We start from the raw sequence: 18,398 nt of genomic DNA, 5'->3' as shown, positions 1-18,398 counted from the left end.
AAGTTCAAACCCCTCTAATGACTCCCCAAGTCTATATGGCTGTGTTCTACTTCCCTCATGGACCTCTTGCTCATTGTGCTTCAACCTCAGGGGCCTTATTGCTGGGTCCATCTCACGGCTCCTGTACTTGCTGGTCCTTCACTTGGAATGATCTTCCCCCACATATTCTAATGGCTGGCTCTCTCACTTCCTTAGAACCTCTGCTCAACTTTCACCTCCTCAGAGATGTTTTGTTAGAACAGCTTTCTAAAATAGCATCTCCCTTTCATTCTCTACTTCCTATCCATCTTTATTCTTCTTCTTAACACTTATCATTCGAGCTTCTATTATAAACTTAACTCTTTATTGTCTGTGCTATACCCCACCCTATCCCAACCCTAAATGTAAGCACATGAATGTTGTCTTGTCTACTGTGGAGCTTCAGGGTCTTAAGTAGTGCCTAGGATAGAACAGGTGCTCAGTAAATATTTGTTGAATGCTGGAATCAGTACTTGACTTGTATTGCGTCCATCAGTCTCTTTCTCATTGATTTGGAACTGAGCCCAAAAAGACTATGTCAGCAGCAGGTGCTACAGTTATACTCTTAAAGTATCAAGACCTGTGAGACTCACCACAAATGATAAATGCTGGACAGGGTGTGGAGAAAAGGGAACCCTCCTACACTGCTGATGGGAATGCAGTCTGGTGCAGCCATTGTGGAAAACAGTATGGGAATTCCTCAAAAGACTAAAAATAGACTTAACATATAAGCCAGCAATCCCACTCCTGGGCATATATCCAGAAGATATATGAATTGAAAAAAAAACCTGCACCTCAACGTTCATAGCAGCACTATTTACAGTAGCCAAGACATGGAAACAACCTAAATGTCCACTGACAGATGACTGGATAAAGAAGTTGTGGTATATTTATACAATGGAATACTATTCAGCCATAAAATGACAACATAATGCCATTTGCAGGAACATGGATGTCCCCAGAGAATGTCATTCTAAGTGAAGTAAGCCAGAAAGAGAAGGAAAAATACCATTTGACATCACTTATATGTGGAATCTAAAAAAAAAATAAGAAGACAAATTAGCTTAAATATAAAACAGAAACAGATTCATAGATATAGAATACAAACTTGTGGTTGCCAGTGGGGAGAGGGGTGGGAAAGGATAGTCTGGGAGTTAGAGATTTTTAGATATTGACAGGTATATATAGAATAGATAAACAAGTTTATAGTGTATAGCACAGGGAAATGTCTTCAAGATCTTGTAGTAGCTCACAGTGAAAAAGAATATGAAAACGAATATATGTATATTCATGTATGACTGAAAAACTGTGCTGTACAGTACAAATTGACACATAGTAAACTGACTATAACTCAACAAAAAAAATTTAAAAAAACAGTAACAAATGGTAAAAAAATAACCCTTATTTCACAGAGTATAACCACCAAAATTTAAGAACTCAAGAAAGGTTGGAAAGGTACACGTAAGCAAATTTTCTTCTGATATAGTGTGAGCTATTGATATGGGACCAAGAATATTGATATAAATAATTAGTAAAATTCTAGAATTATTTAGAAAATACAATTTGGTTGAATTTTTTAAAAACAGATCAATGACTAATACAATTTTACTAAGTAAAAATTATGCCAATAATAATTTTGAGTATGCACTTCCTTTGAGTATACACAACATAATTTCTAGATTATGAAACCTATGACAACATAGATATATATCAGTTAAGATTGTAATAAAGCAAAATCTCTTGTAAGACATTCCAGGACACAATAAACACTCTAAAGGTGGAATGGGGGGAAAAAAAAGCTGAGACTCAAGTATCAGGAAAGCAATTACAGGCCACTCTGTAAACAAAAGTGTAAGCTCAGGAAGAGAGAGAGAGATTTTTGGATCCTCTCATTTTAAAGACTGTATTCCTACTGATTCTCTCTGCTTAGGAGACTTGAATGCATTTCTATTTCTTGCAACCAAATGATCCTTGACTAAATACAGGGATGAAATAAGTTGACTCTTCATAAGAGCCTTTTTGGGGTCCTAGAGGGAAGAGGAAGTGCTGGTAGACATTTTATACTTGACTCTCTAGAGCTTACCACAATTATTTCTAGTATATATATATAATAAATAATTAACAAATAGAAATTTCCCAGCTTGTAACTTAATTTCGACAATGTAGATGCAATGAACCCTCGCTCACCCTCCTAAGACTGTATTTCTCTTTCCCACTCCCTGTAGATGCCATCCCATCATCTAGCACCTCTCAGGCCCTCACTGAATATTCTCCTCAGCATTCTTGCATGGGATACTTAAAAAGGTTATTCGAAAATAAAATCCTCCCCATACCAGGGACACACAAAATTCTGATAAAGAGAAAAGGGAGTGTAGTTTCTAGATGTTCTGTGTCAAAATGTGAATGTCTGTTGCCTCCGAGGGGCCAGTTTCATCATTTTTAGTAGTGTGATACGTTTTGTGAATTTGTATCTTCAAAGAGCCAACTTTATATTATTTTGTGGTTGCTGATTTTTTTATGCTTGAACCAGAAGTGTGATTTTAGTACCAACCAATGAACTGAAAATTCTGCTTTACAATATCAGAAAGCAGTTAACTTTATAGAAGAAAATTAGGGCTTTCAGTGAAACAATTAATCATAACCATCACAAATATTGTCATATTAGGTGGTCTAATCCATACCTGAATTCATGATTCTACCCTTTCATCTCATCTACCTTTACCAGAGTCCCTCCCAAGACAGAATTTCACTTTGATGAGATGTTGGCCCCCTTCTGCTGATAATCCTCTTGGTTTTCCTTTAGTTATTTTCATCATCCTGTTGACTTAATGGTATTACCTTTTCTACCAAAGATGGAATCTCTTTAATCTTTGCATTAGTACTTTTTCAATTCTTGCATAAGCTGTCATTTAACTACCACAGTTTATTATTTTCTAGATAAAGTAAGTATTCACAATGACTGTAAAATGAGTTAGCCATATTTTGGGCTCTTATGTATCATTCCTTAATTGACATCCTCTCTCCTCTCACAATCACCCCTTCTGGGTTCACTGCAATTACTGACTGAGAAATCTTTTCCTGAATAGGATAAAAAGGAGAAAATTAATATTATCCCAGAGCCTTTTATACTCTGACAAATCATAGCCACAATTTAGAATGCTATCTTAGATTGATTTTCAGGGCCAGTTACCCATGCTAGAAGAAAACTAGGACAAGAACACACTAATTCAATCACGTGAAGGCTGAATCCATTGTTTCTACTTGTCACTTTTGAGAGCTATTTGACATAAGTTGGACTGAATCTGGCTGCAAAAGTGGGCAGACTTACAGTGTGAGGGGAAAGGGGTTTCAACTTTCCAGGCAAAGGGAACAGAATCTCAAATAAGAGTTGTGCTGTGTACAGGCTATAATTTTGATACCTTGAGACATGACTAAGGGATACACATACAGCCACAGGAAGGTCTTGATTTTCTGTCCTGAAATCCAACCCTTGCAACCTCTGCACAGAGATATTCCTTCTCATAACCCTAAGACCCTGGACTGAGGTTTAAATCCACTTTCTTTGATGCTTCCCTGGTGGAAAAAGCCTAGGTTGAAACAATTTCTGCCTTCATATTCCAATGAACATGCAGTATTATGATTTTGTTCAGTTCTGGATAAACATTCTTACATTTAGAACTATCTTGCTATCCCATATGAATTGGCTGGTGTGAGGTCTCACTGGGGGTTGAAGTGGTGATTTGAAAATGTCATTGTTTCATAATTTGTAGGGGCATTTGCAGCATTGTTAGCACATCATCTATAGGCATCTGACCTCAGCCAGGACAATCAGTAAGTACCTCTATGGAATTTTAAAAATCTGAGCCAAGGTAAGGACGCAAGCCTCTTTCAGGTGCCAGAAGCTGTAAGAAAGATTTGGTTGATTATCAGTAGTCACGCTTCCCACCACACACACAAAAAAAAAGTAGGTTCACTGTGAGAAAAAGCAAAACTGACTCAGAGAGAAACCAAGGACAAGGATGAGGCAAGAGCCCTTGGATCCATTCTCCCTGAGGTCCAGAGGTACCTCTCCCATTTCCACAATTTGTTGTTCAACTATTTCTTTGATTATTTAAAATATCCCCAGAAACATTTCAATAAATTTCCTTGAAAAAGTTAATTCTTTGGGTACTCAAGAGCCCAAATTATACATATATATTTGGGAGTTCAAAACCAGGTATCAATCAAGCAATTCTAATGGCATCTGGGACAAGAGGTGATTTGTAATTAGTCCAGTTACAACTTTTCCCCAATCTGCCAACCACAATTAAGAATGCTATAGGCAGGAATCACAGGTTTTTGTTTGCTTGTTTTTGGTTCTGTGTTAAGAGTTGGAGCACAATTTTCAACAGGAAGTTTCCAGATTAGCTCCTGTATAATTTGAGCAACTGTTCATCAACAGATTTTCATGGTCTCCTTTCTACTGACTGAACACAAATGGCCACTGGGAGGAGGAGACTGGACAGAGCCAAACCTTGAGTGTTTCTCTAATGTATTTCTACCTTTTCTCCTTTCTTGTCCATAAGATTGCTTTTTAAATAAGTCTTTTACTTTCAAATGTAAGAAATATTCTCCTCTGACCCTTTAGAGTATAGGCCTCCTAATTTTATAAATTTAAATCCCACTGATGGCTGGTAATGTTAAACCCTTTCAGTTCTCTCTCCTCATATTGATGGAGCTTTCTGTAGGCCAGGCTATTTTAAGCTCTTGGCATATCCATTTCTATTCCTTCTAGCTTTCCAACTTGTCCAGCACGGTACTTGATGCAGTGATTTCTTACAAGCTGGTTGTTGAGTGAATAAGCAACGGTGCAAGCATGTTGAAGAAAAGCTGTGAGTTGATTAATTCTTCTCTTCCACTAGGTGGTGCTGGTTGATATGTCGTTTGCTTTGAAATATTTTAAAGGCGTCGATCTGTCACCATTTGGTTGGCAGTAAGACTTGATGGGAGGCAGTGAGTTTATTTGTCCAAGCCAGGAATTTCTGAGTCTCTACTGGGCCTTTTCCTCTAACTAGATATGTGGGCTTCTTAATTTCCATATTCTTAAATAGGGCTAATGGCCCTCTATCTGTGTCAGAGGACATGGTGAGATGTCCTGGTCTCTCTCAACACTTCTCAGAGGCTCATTTTTCTGGGGCCTAGGGACACTGCTTTATAAGACTTAGATGAGAAGGGATTGTTTGGCTGAGAGAGTAAAGACATAGGCTTGAGTGACCATACTGGACACCTCACTATTATCGTAGCCACTGACCATTAGCATTTGGTCTCAGGGCTATTGGTGACCCCAGGGATCTTTGTTTTTGCCCATGATATTGCATTTTAAATGTGACTTTGACTTTCAAAATGTAAGAAATACTCTCCTAGGATTGCGTAGAAAATACTTACAAAGGGACCTTTTAAAGAACTCATGTTTGGGCAAGATACTGTCTAATACAGTAGTATTCTGTTTATCAGGCACCATCAGAGGGAGAAGTGTTACATATAAGCAAATTTTCCAGATATCCAAACCATATTCTTTCCATGCTAAATCTTTTGAAAATTTTGCAGAGCTGGAGTAAATAAAAATAGTCCTAAAGTATTTTGTACATGCTGTGCTTTCTTAAGCATAATATGCTAAATTTAATTTATTTAATAACTCATAATCTTATTTATTGATTTATGCATGTATGTATGTTCTAAGAGCTGTTTAGTAATCTAGTATTTCTGCCCTGAAAAATTAGCTAAGTGCTTCTATAATTCTTTCATTCTTCCTAGCATACTCTTCCATTTTTCAAATTTGCAATCAATGATATATCTTGTGCTGTATACCATATTGGCAGACTGCTTAGTGTGGGTTAACACAGGTGCTAAACTCCTCAACTCAAATTCTTCATACTATTATCTTTGGACAGAGGAATCTGCCCTCTATGGGGTCCTCTGGACTCCTGATCACCTCAAACTCCAGGAGCAGTTTCCCAGCCAATTCTCCAACAGGAGACCACACTCTGGGCACAGTCACTCTCTGAATACCTCCTTCCTATCCATAATCCACAATGGAAAATTGCTTTATTAAAGATACCAAGAAAATAACATTAACATAATAAAATTGGGGAGGGAGGACAGAAATCTACTAAAGTCAGAGCCACAGTGGTAGCTTCTACAAAACAATGAGAGGCAAAATTGCACACAGGACTTCTTTATCCGTAAGAACAGAAATCCAATTCAAACTGACTTAAGCTCAAATGTTCATTAAACAAAAAAGGATCTGAAAAACTTCAGAAGGTGACCACAAGTGTTTGAACTGCCTCCAGGACACGACTGCTCTCCATCTCTGCCCTACAACCCTCAGCCTTGGCTCCATGTACACACCTGTCTTCTTCATTCATAGTTCCCAGCAGATCCAGGCTTATACCCACCTGGCTTACAGGCTAATGGAAAGAGAGTTTCTCTTTCCAGCAATTATTACAAGCATCCCAGAATTGACTCTCATTGGCTAGGCTTACATCTCATGGCCCCTGAAAGTCAGTCATTATGACTGAAAGCCTGCAATACACTGATTGGCCAAATATATCCCTAGAGATTAGAGGGATGGGTCAGACAACTATAATCACATAGACCTACAATTTAGAGTTTGAGTGTAATTATTCCCCAAAGGAAAACCATTGTGTTGTTACCAGTGTAGGTATGGATGGATGCTGGGAGGATAAAACCAACAGTTTTGTGCTAAAGAAGCTAATGGAGATGAACAAGCAAAGCCAGGATGCGAATTACCAACTCCTATTGTGACTCAGAGTAATTCTATCACACACCAGCCATGTCCTCCCAATGGGTGCCTACCTACCATACGACCTTCATCTTGAAGATTCCCCTCTAACCTCCATCTGCTCCTAGACAGAATCAGGAGAAGGGTGAAGGTTGCTGATGAAATCTCCATTGGCCAAACATCTCTGAATTCTCCAAGATCTTTTATCCTATTGGTCAGGGCTTCTATTACTTCATTAATTCATTTAATCACTTACTCATTTTTCTTTCTTTTGACAGATCTTAAACAGGCCCAATATGATGACTATTTTCCCAAGGACATGAATATTGTAGAAAACAATCAAATGTAGATCAATGGATCACTCCATGTTACTCTGATGGTTGACCTTACTACCATACAAGAGAACAACCTGTGATGTAAATTTAGATCATCCTTCTCACCTAGTTCCCCACTACTGAACTGGAAATTTTGAAAGTTCTAATGGACCCTTCACTACACAAAAATGGACTAAGATCCTACTATGTGCCAATCACTGAAGATATAGCCATGAAGACACAAGTCAAAAATCTGCCCTTGCAGAGCTCACTGAGGGTGGTAAAGACAAGGAAACTGACAATTATAATACAGAGTAGTCAGCACTAGCATAGAAGTAGACATAGGGTGGCACGAGCATAAAGATAAGGGCCCTTAATTCCTACAGGAAGGTCAGAGAATTGATTGGATGTATTCCCATTACTGTAATACCCTAAGGACGCATTTGCCTTCTTCTGATTTCCACAGAATACCCCAGATAATATATGGGGCAGGAGGCGAAAGACTCCAACACATGCTTCAGACATTAAAGAGCAGAGGTTCCCAACTTGGGTCCATGAGCACTGGTTTTAGAGGGTAAGGATAATGCCTGAGGTTGTATTCAAAATTCTCCATGTTTGTACAATTTTTTCTGGGAGAGGATTTATAACTTTCACCAGAGCCTCAAAGAGAGCATGATCAAAAGGCTTTAAGAGTCACTACTCCAGAGAGAAAGGGGGAGAGAGACAGAGACAGAGACAGAGATGCAATCCTTGATGAAAGATTTCTATTGTTTGATGGGGAGCCAAGGAATGACAGTGATTCCAGCTGAGCTGGACTTGCATCATCTCACTTCCCCTGAAACAATTTCCAGCTAGGATTGAGATTCTAGAAATTATTCGAATGGATGCTTTTTTCTTCTTCTCTTTTTTCCTTTAATGGTGAAAGAGCCTACTGCATGTTGATTATATTAAATTAGCCACTGCCTGTCCCCAACCCCCATCCCTTCTCCAGGGACATTGAGCAATATCCTGATCAGGCTGCCTGGCCTGCTTGTAAAGTGAGGGAGGTTTGGCTCCAGTACCCTACTCTTCAATTGTCCCTCCCAAACCCCTATCCTCTGAACATGTGTCTTCCCTCTTAGAGCCTATCCTGTGCCTCTTTTTTCTTGGTTATCTTTATTCTTACCAAAGGAAAAGTGTTGGTTGATAAAGGAAGGAATTAATGATTGCATTTTTAAGAGAATATATCCAATAGATTTGGAAAGCTCTTCAGGATTCAAAGGAATGAAGCTTTGAAGGTTGAATGAATGTCAGAGGAACTGGTATTTCAAGCCACTAGAGATTCACAAATCATACTACAAAGGTACCTGCTGATTCATAAGGCAAGTGTGTACTTAGAGGCTAGGACCACAACAAAGAGCCATGAATTTCTGAGAGTCACTGTACCCTCTGCTTATTAACTTCTCTGTCAAGTAAGAGGATTGGACTAGATTTTCTCTAAAGTGCCTTCAAGCTTCAAAATATCAGAGGATTGAATGCGAATTAAAAACCTACTGAGGAATAGACTCAGGCTCAATGTACAAACAAACTCCCAATAAGGAGAAATATTCAAACACAAAATGGGAGGTAATAAACTCCCTTTCATGGAGATGTTGATGCAGAAGCTGGACAGCCTCTTGCAAAGGGTATTAAAGAAAGGAGTGGTTGTTGTTGTGTGTGTCTGTGTGTACACTCATTTGTTCATTCTACAAATACTGAGAAAGCCCCATCTATCAGTAGGCACTGATGAGTCAACATTAAAACATATAACACTGACAACTTCTGCCTCAGTAAGTCTGCATTCTAGACCCAGGACCAGGCAGGTAACACATGTCTACAGTGGTCAGGCCTGAAGCAAACTGGAGAGTATATGCCCTAATTAAAGGTATTCAGGTATTAAATTATACTCATTTTGCAGCCAGATAAAACAGGTCTGCAAGCTGAATTTGACATTGATCACAAAGTGGTAATCCACGGTCCAGATTATAAGGATTTATTTAGTGCTTACCATGTGCCAACACTGTACTAGATGCTTCACACATATTAAGTTACTTATTTCTATAATTAAGGTACTCTTATCAAGGACAATGATTACTTTCATCTTACAGATAAGAAAGCCAAAGCACAGAAGAGTTAAGACAGGAGCCCAAGTTACCTGGCAAGCCAGGAAATCTGGCATCAAATCCATTTATGAAACTCTATGTTGTCTTCACAGATGATTTCTCTGATTCTAAACTTGTTGATTATGTGGAATTGATCTTACTTGATCAAACTAAAGAAAGTGACTTAGTGAGTGAGTTTTATTTACTTCTCATTTACATGACCTGCTTCATACAAGTTACAGTGAAGAGAGTCAGAATCCATTTTAGATTTGAACCAGACTGACTTCTGACATTTCATCTCATTTTAAATATTGTCTTCTCAAAAATAGGGGAATCCCAGAAGATGTTAGTGTCAGATTATATTCTTCCCTGCTAAGCAGCCAAAGGCTGGGAGGAAGAGTGAACAACTAATCTTCTATTTTACATGTTAAAGGAATAAGCAAATTATTCATTCTTTGATCTAACAAACTTATTCCCTGACCACAAAGTAGCAGAATTTAAGAAGTAGAAGAAAATTGATCATCTGAACAGTTAGTCCTGTGGTATGTTAATAACATTTACAAGAAAACAGTAACTTCCTGGTCAAATAATTGGGAATTACTGAGTTTAAAAAAAAGTTAATCTAGGGTTGTTATTTCAAGACTTCCAGATCCTTCACTGTGCTGTGCCTTGGGAATCCTTTTTGCATGGAGCATCTATTGGGCTAGGAATCTCTTGGGCTAGAGTAGATTTGGAAACTAACCTGATCTCCCATCTAAGTTTCCCACATGTGGAATTGAGGGGCTTAGAGAAGATAAATGAGCTACCGAAGGTCTCCTAAGGTCTTAGCTGATAACTAATAGCCTGATATAATAATAGTACTAAAAACAAAAAAAGGCCATTGGATTTTATAATCATAATGGCATCAAACTGAAAGAAATCTTAAAGAGTATCTAAACAATTCATTTTGTTTGAAGAGGAAACATAGTTCCAAAGAACATAAATTACTTACCCAAAGATGTACAGGCAGAGTCTGGACCACAGTCCATGTTTTCTGTCTTTTCCTTAGAAGGGAACTAAGTGAAAATGAATTTAATTATGTTAACCAGAAATGATTGTTAACCAGGATTTTTCAGGTACTGTGTAAGGACTTCTGCTAAAAGTTATAAGGCCTTTACGAGACAGGCACTGAGAGGCTGTGGTAGCTTCAGTGGCTGGTGGTTTCACATTAGAATCACGCGAGGAGCTTTAAAAATAATCCTGACCACCATTGCTTGGCTACACTTTAGATGCTCTAGACGATCTAAATCTAGAATTTGGGGGTAAGATGAGGCCCCGGTTAGCTACACTTTATAAAGTGGCCCAGATTATTTTATTTTTGGGCTTTTTTGTTCATTTGTTTTTGAGAGGGGGAGGTAATTAGATTTATTTATTTATTTATTCTTGGAGGAGGTACTGGGGATTGAACCTAGGACCTCGTGCATGCTATGCATGCATTCTACCACTTAAGCTATACCCTCCCCGCTGCCCCAGATTATTTTAGAGCAGCCAGGGTGGAGAACCACTAACTTAGGACAAAATGAGATCTGAAGTTGGAGAAAAGAAAGAGCGGAGATGGTAGGAGAGGCCTCAGGAAAGAAGGTGCCCCAGTTATCAGCAGAAAGAAGGTTGTGGTGCTTATCTCCTTATTACACACACACACACACACACACACACACACACACACACACACACACACACAAAATCCTTTAACCGTTTGGAAGTGGAAGAACATCTTAGTGGGAATAAGACAGCAATAAGAAGAGATGAATAAAAGTATCACTACCCAGCCTTGGGCCTACCTGGGTTTTGATAGCATGGATTTGTAGGAAATCCTATCAGCATGGCCCTGTGGCTTTCTTCTGAAACACTCCATATTCTCTGCATGGAAGCAGATAGAGCAGGCCTGGGGGCTACTTTGACTTCTGGATAAACAAGATAGACACAGAGGCCTCACACTAGTCCCAGAACCAAGGAGTGACAGCAGGCAGTCGATAGATTCCACGAAGCTTGTCCTTGTGCCACAAATACAATGAACTAGTGATGACTCCAGTGAGCAGACCCCACTGCGAGTGGGTCCATGTTATTCCACTGCCCAGGAAATGCCACTTGGAGTGAACTCCCTGCCTAGGCTAGCGGTGGTCCACTGTGCTCATATCTATGTTTTTTAGATTCCTTTAAAGCCTCTCTTGCCATCTTCTGGAGATTATTTTTTCATTTCTAACAAATTTTAGATCTATAACCATCACTCCAATTATTTCTGTAATAATGACCTTCTTGTACTTTGTGGGACTGCCAAATCTGGCCACTTCATAGCTGATTATGAACTTGTGACTAAGTAGCCGACATTTTAAGACAACCTTTAGCCAGTTCCAATAACGAAGCAGCAGCTAGCATCTTCTAGCAATTACTATAATTTATGTGTTAAGAAACAAAATAGCAATGCTCACATTTCTTTAATAGATTCTTAACTAACCACATAAGGATGGAGTCTAATTTGTAGGGGAACTGTCTTCTTGTCCTTCACCTCTGATCAGAGCAAGTCTCAGAATGAAGTGCTATCTGAGATTAAATTGTGGCTTTCTTTTCTTATTCCTCCTCCCTTTTTAATTTAACTATCTTCTGCTCCAGCCGGAACCCAAGAGTTAGCATGTACAGTGTGTCTTCCAACTGAACTGCTTGATCGTCTATGACTCAGCTGTCCAGAGAGCCACAGCTGGCTTGGTGTTGATTTTAAAAGACTTCTCTCTCTTTCTTTCTCTCTCTCTCTCCCCAACCCTGCCTACCCCGCCCCTCTAACCCCACAGCTCTCTGTCTTCCCCTCTCTCTCTCTCTCCAGTTACACAGCGTGACTCAATACCCAGTTCCTTCCACTTGGCTGTGAGGCGCACAGAGGGAAACTCCTAGTTCTCTGGCTACAGTCTTGGGCTCTGGAAGCAGCTTTATAAGGTCAGTGTCCCAAACCAAAGCAGACAGCAGTACAAATAAACAGCCATGGGGAGACAGACACGGAGTCAGGAAAATCCCCTACATGACTAGACTATCAATTTCAGCAGTGCTGCGGCTGGGAACGTCAGGTTCAAGCCCATGACACTGAGGCCAAAGAGTTTGCCTTGGAATAAGTGGTATTCTTAAGCCCATTTCTCCTTAGTCAGTGACCATATTTTGTTAAAGAAAAAAAAAATCATGTGTGGGATTGGTGGGAGTCAGTTTCTGATAATCATAAAAATGGAGCATTTCCAGGATTTGAATTAATTGAGGCAGAAAGGCAATCTCAATCAGTAAAAAGCCTGAATTGTAGAAGTTCTCAACAGACAAGTGCTATTGGGAAGGATCCTACTGGGTACTGTCCTAGAAAAAGAACAGGGATTTGAGATACCAGATGTCCATTGAAATTCTGGTTCCAACTGCAATTTGCTGTGATAAACGTTACTGAAAATGGATTTGTCATAAAGTTAATGGAGCTTACATTTCAGGATCCCTCTCTTAGAGGCACACAGCTAAGAGACACTAATAATGTGTTCACACGGTCATATGTTGTAAGATTTGCACAGGTAAACTGTTTTGGTATTCTTTTTCTTAAAGAGGGATCCCCAACTTATAGAAGCTTCAGGCCCCTTAAAACCTAAATGTACCCCAGTTGGGAAAGGTATTTCAGGACAGAAGTGGCAATGAAGGAGATTGTCTTTGAGTTCATCTTATCTGTATTGATTCAGGATGAGAGGAGAAAGTACTCTGTTCAGGAGGAGGGTCCAGCTGTTCATTTTCGTTGGTGATGTAGAGCTCCCCTTTCTTCTTCCAAGCCATACTCCCTTGCCAAACTCAGAACAATCAGTGTGTCCCTATAGACACTTCCTTTAATCATGATCTTTACCTTAAAGGTAAATGAGAAAGTACATATGCCTGGCAAAAAGAAATTAGTGAGGATAGATGTTGCATGCTTAGAAAGGTATCCCCTTTGTTAGTTTCTCACATCCCTGGTAGGCACATGGCTCAAGTCAGACGCCTGAGTCCTTCCCTGCCTGGGTTATTTCAATGTGAGCAGGGTGAAGAGGACCTCTTTTCCCTCTTCCCAACTCTGTAAAGGGTATGAACCCATGTCTGGTAGCAGACAGGGTTCCTGACTTGTAGAAAAGCTGGTCTGAGGATGAATGGAGAGAGAAATCCAGTAGTCCTCCAGTCCCTGATTTCAGCAAGTCCCATCCCACCTTTCTGTGGGTTTATGAGCCAATACATTTCCCATTTCTTCTCCAGTAGGTTGCTGTCTCTTATAACCCAAATCACCTTGACTAATGTATTTTTTATCTGGAATCATATTGTCATGGAAAAAAATTTCATCCAGCTCTCTATTTCTCTTTTCTCAGATCAAGGCTTCCTCTTGGGAATAGTCTCTACAGAATCATCCCTTAAAATGAAATTTTAATTACTTTTATCAACACACCTAACACAAATGAATTACCTATTGAGTCCATGGTAACTGGATCCCAGCTGGACTAGGTGAACTGCTGGGGACTGACTGTGCTTACACTGCAAAATGAACAAGCCGTAACCTCCCCATGCTCTGTTGCTAAAATGGAGGAGGAATCACTGACGACTGACTAACGAGCCATAAATGACGGCTGTAATTTCTAGAATATATTGAGTGCCATGTTCATGCTGGATTTAAGATTACTGGAGAGCCTGAAGGATATTTTGACTATCACAAGAATTAAAACATAGAACTAAATGTGCTGGGTATAATAACTTTGGTCTCACTGAAATGATTCAGCAAGAGACAACTGTTCTTATTAGGGACATCCTGAGGCGGTGATGCTCTGCATTGTAGAACTGTATGATTAGATAGCCTCAGGTTTTACTGAGTATAAAGTTTTCACAAATTATATACTAGAAAGATCCAAATTATAGATTGAGTGTTGAGTGGTAAATTACCCTGAACAGAGTGTTGAGTTGAAATTCAGAAATTCTAAGTTATTTTCTTAACTCTGTCCCTAAATTACTGCAGTTATCTGGAGCCTCAGTTTCTTCATCTGTAAAATGATAGGGCTGGACTGCACAATAATAACTACCATTTATTGAGCTGTTAATATGTGCTAGACTTTACACTAGGAGCTTCATGCACATTATTATACCACCACTTATTTCTATCACTAATTCTTTTAATAAATAATACTTTTTTAATCTCTTATCCTGTACAGATAAGGAAAACAAGGCTTAAGAGATAAAGAAAATTTCTCAAGATCACACAGATAGTAGGTGGCAGAGTAAAGATTCAAGTGAACTAGACCAGGTTCAGAGCCTACACACATAATTACTATTTGATATTGTTATTCTTGAAGGATCTCTAAGATTCTTCCAGCTTTAAAGTGCTTTTCTTTTATTTCTATGTAACAATCTATTTCAGGATCTTGTTATCTTAATAAATTTGGATAAGATTGTGGCAGTTAATTTCCAGTTAATTCAACTGTAATCAACATGTGATCTCAGACCTATTTATTCAATTATAACTGGCTCAGAACTAATTTTCAGCAAAATTAAGATATACCATTCAAGAAAACACTGATGGCCATTTGATTCCATAACTTATTCACCAGCTCATTCTGACCACACTACATTTTTTAGGCACAAACCCCGTTTAGAAGATGAATTTTGTCCTGGAAGGGGAAATTAAGCACTATTGGCTCTTTCCCAGTTAGGAAAATCCTAAACCAAACACTCATTTTCCTTCTGGTCTCCAATCCCTTTACTCCTCCCCAGCCACCACAAACACTGTCTGACCATGTGGTCTGACTAGTTGGTGGTGGTGGTGGCCATTTTAATTCTACTCCACCCCCTCCAAAAGGGAGGCTGAAATTCCAAGTGAATCTATCAACAAGTTCATGTTTAGCTCAGAGTGTTTCTAACCCTGTTTGAGGAACTGAGGGTTGGAGTTGCAAAGAAACATAACACACAGCCCACTGCCTTGTAGGTGCTCCAAATAGCAAAGGTGTAAATCAAGCAGATAGAAATATAGAACAATGTAAAATAAAGGGTAAATGATGTTAGTAACTCTTAACTGCTATGGTAAAAACAAAACAATGAGGAAGAGCTGGGATGGGGAAGGGAGAAACATTTGCGCTGAGATATAGACAAGATTCGGATCCACTGGAGGGAAGGGGCTTTCCATATAAGAGAACTTTGACAAAGGCAGTGAATGTTAACTAAACTTACTGTGGTAATCATTTTGCAGTATATACGTATATCAAGTTATTAACGCTGTATACCTTGAACTTATACAGTGTTGTATGTCAATTACATCTCACTAAAACTGGGAAAAATATATAAATAAAACTAAAAAGAGAACCATAATGAGACATGAGGAAGGGAATGAACATGATATGCTATAGCAATGTGAAGAGACCTTTTGTAGCGAGCAGACTTCTAATCAAAACCTCTTGTTAAAAATGAAAATTCCATCAGAAAGGGCTGCTGAGGGCAGAAATCACATTTCTTTACTCATTACCACGCTTCTGTGCCTACAACAATGCTTGGCACAGACTAAGTATTCAGGAATACTTATTAAACGAATAAATTATTCATCTGCTTTCATTACCTACATGTTGTCCTTCATATAGACCTGCTACTCTAAAAGTATGGTCCCAGGACCAGCATCATTGACAGTTTTGTATTTTAATTGTCTAAATTCAAATAAATAAAAAGATTTATCCATTGATTCAGATTGCTACTTTAACTACTGTATGGGAGTGTCTCTGACAAGAAGAGGAAGTAGTACCCTAGATCCTGGTAAGGTAATGCTGCTCAAAAACCAAATGATGAAGTACCAGTTTAAGAAGGCTGCCTGACCCAAACGTTTTCCCTGCCTTCCAAAAGCCTAACAACATGATGGCAAAAGAGCAACCAATAAGAGCAAAGAGAATGGGAGGAACACCAAGACAATTACAAAGATTTCAATTAATGTCTAAAAAGCTGACGAGGATAGAAGACTATGGGACTTTTTTGGAGCATCTTGAGTGTACTTCTATTCCTGTTATGAAATGCTGAGGCAGATTCCTGAGGGGCATGGCCTAAAGGGTTAGCAAGGCTCCCTCTATTCCAGAAGTAAATCAGAGTCCTTCACAATATTTCATGGAACTTGAGAAATGGAAGAGGCATTAGAAAAAGGGATTCTATGGCTGTTACCAAAAAGACAATACTAAGTACTGGAGAGGATGTGGAGAAAAGGGAACCCTTGTGCACTGTTGGTGGGATTGTAAATTGGTGCACTACGGAAAACAGTTTGGAGGTCCCCCAAAAATTAAAAATAGAACTACCATATGATTTAGCAATTCCATTTCTGGCTATTTTCCCAAGGAAAACAAGAACACTATTTTGAAAAGATCCGTGCAACCTTATGTTCACTGCAGCATTATTTACAATAGACAAGATATGTAAGCAACCTAAGTGTCCATCAATAAATGAATGGATTAAGAAGATGTGATGGAGACAAACAATGGAATATTATCTAGTTATAAAAAAGAATGAAATCTTGTCATTTGTGACAACATGCATGGACCTAGAGGGTATTATGTTAAATGAAGTAAGTCAGACAGAGAAAGACAAATGCCATATGATTTCACTTGTATGTGCAATCTAAAAACCAAAACAAATGAACAAACATAACAAAACAGAAACAGACTCAGAGAGAATAAACAAGGTGGTTACTGGAGAGCAGGGGGTGGGGGATGGGTGAAATAGGCGAAGGGGATTTATAGGTACAAACTTCCAGTTACAAAGCAAGTGAGTCGTGGGGATGAAGTGCACAGCAGAGGGAATATAGTCAATAATACTGTAATAACTTTGTACAGTGGCAGATGGTAACCAGACTTATCATATTGATCATTTTATAAAGCATCAAATATCAAATCACCGTGTAGTTCATATGGAACTAACATAGTGTTGTAGGTCAATTACACATCAATATAAACAAACATACAAACAAGCAAGCAAGCAAGCAAATGCAATTCCATTGCATTGCACAGGTGAGGAAACTGAGGTGTAAGGAAGTTAAGAGACTGCCCCCAGTCACACGCTAGTAACTAGCAGACCTAAGACAATAAACCACATCTATTTCCCACTATGCTTTCCACTATTCCCCACTGCCTATGTCAGATGATCAGAACTGTCAAGACCTTCCATGACTAAATCCATTGTGCCTTTCCAGTCACATGCAATCTCTCTAGCAAGTTCCCAGATGCTGCTAGTGCAAATACTTCTAACATTTGTCTAAAACCACAGTTCTACCATAATGAATTACCTTCAGCATTTAAACACTTAAGATACTTCTACTATTAATATGATAAAAAGCTGATCTGTAACCTGAAACAAAAACTAGTTCCCCAATACCCTAAAGTTAATATATTAGACTTAAATACCATTTATTTATTTGCATTTCTTTCCAGGTTTGCCTTCCTAAAATTTCAGTAATTTTAGTGTTTTTATATCTTACCTGACCAAAGGAAAAGGACTGGCCTCAGAATGAGATTTTCCAACCAAGTTCCTTTTTATAACCACATTTCACTTGTTACATCATTGGTGTTTTAATTTTCTGTCTTTCATCCAGATTTAAGATTTTCAAGCCCAGTGCCTTTCTGAAAATGATGTATTATTTAGTTGGGCAAGGCTGGTCGTATCTAACACATCGTCTTGCCATTTTGATATATTTGTTTGGCCTATTAGCATTACTGAGAACTAATATAAACTGTATTGGTATTTTATTTAATATAAACCTTATTAGGCTTACTTAGTAAGGTTTAGTTAATATTAACATTTTATCTGATATTAACTTTTTATTATTCTTATGAGGGCTATCTAGAGCAGAACTTTGCAAACATCACATTGTGCCATTCCCTAGTGCTATACATGAATCAGGGATGTCAAGACAGAGATCTCCTGCGCCCAGAGCTGCTGGGAACCTGAGTGTTCAGGAGCCCCAGGTGGAGTGGAGGGCTGGAAGAGACACCAAGCACAGCCTTTACGGTGCCATGAATTAATATGCGGTTAGATAAATGTTATCACTTTCTACATGTGCCACAAAATGGAAAGTTTGGAAAGCACTGCATCTTTAATTCATGTCCATGGAGAGAAGGGGTTGAGTCTGTGTGGTCAATGCTC

General features: G+C 38.8%; 1 long non-coding RNA gene across 16 annotated transcripts in view; it reads right to left on the bottom strand.

Annotated features, from left to right (window-relative positions):
* Positions 1-18,398, bottom strand: part of LOC107034545 (uncharacterized) — a 428,538-nt gene that overhangs the window by 197,756 nt on the left and 212,384 nt on the right. For 2 of the 16 annotated variants that reach the window (XR_012077426.1, XR_012077429.1), the window contains exon 7: positions 10,225-10,288. The exons of the other annotated variants lie outside the window; for them this stretch is intronic. This is a non-coding gene — a long non-coding RNA (uncharacterized lncRNA). The remainder of the gene's footprint in view (positions 1-10,224; positions 10,289-18,398) is intronic. 16 annotated transcript variants of the gene reach the window in all.

The sequence above is a fragment of the Vicugna pacos genome, chromosome 11 (assembly GCF_048564905.1).
Source record: "Vicugna pacos chromosome 11, VicPac4, whole genome shotgun sequence".
Lineage (NCBI taxonomy): Eukaryota > Metazoa > Chordata > Mammalia > Artiodactyla > Camelidae > Vicugna > Vicugna pacos.
Note: the sequence above shows the minus strand (reverse complement) of the source record. Positions and strands in the feature narration are given on the sequence as shown.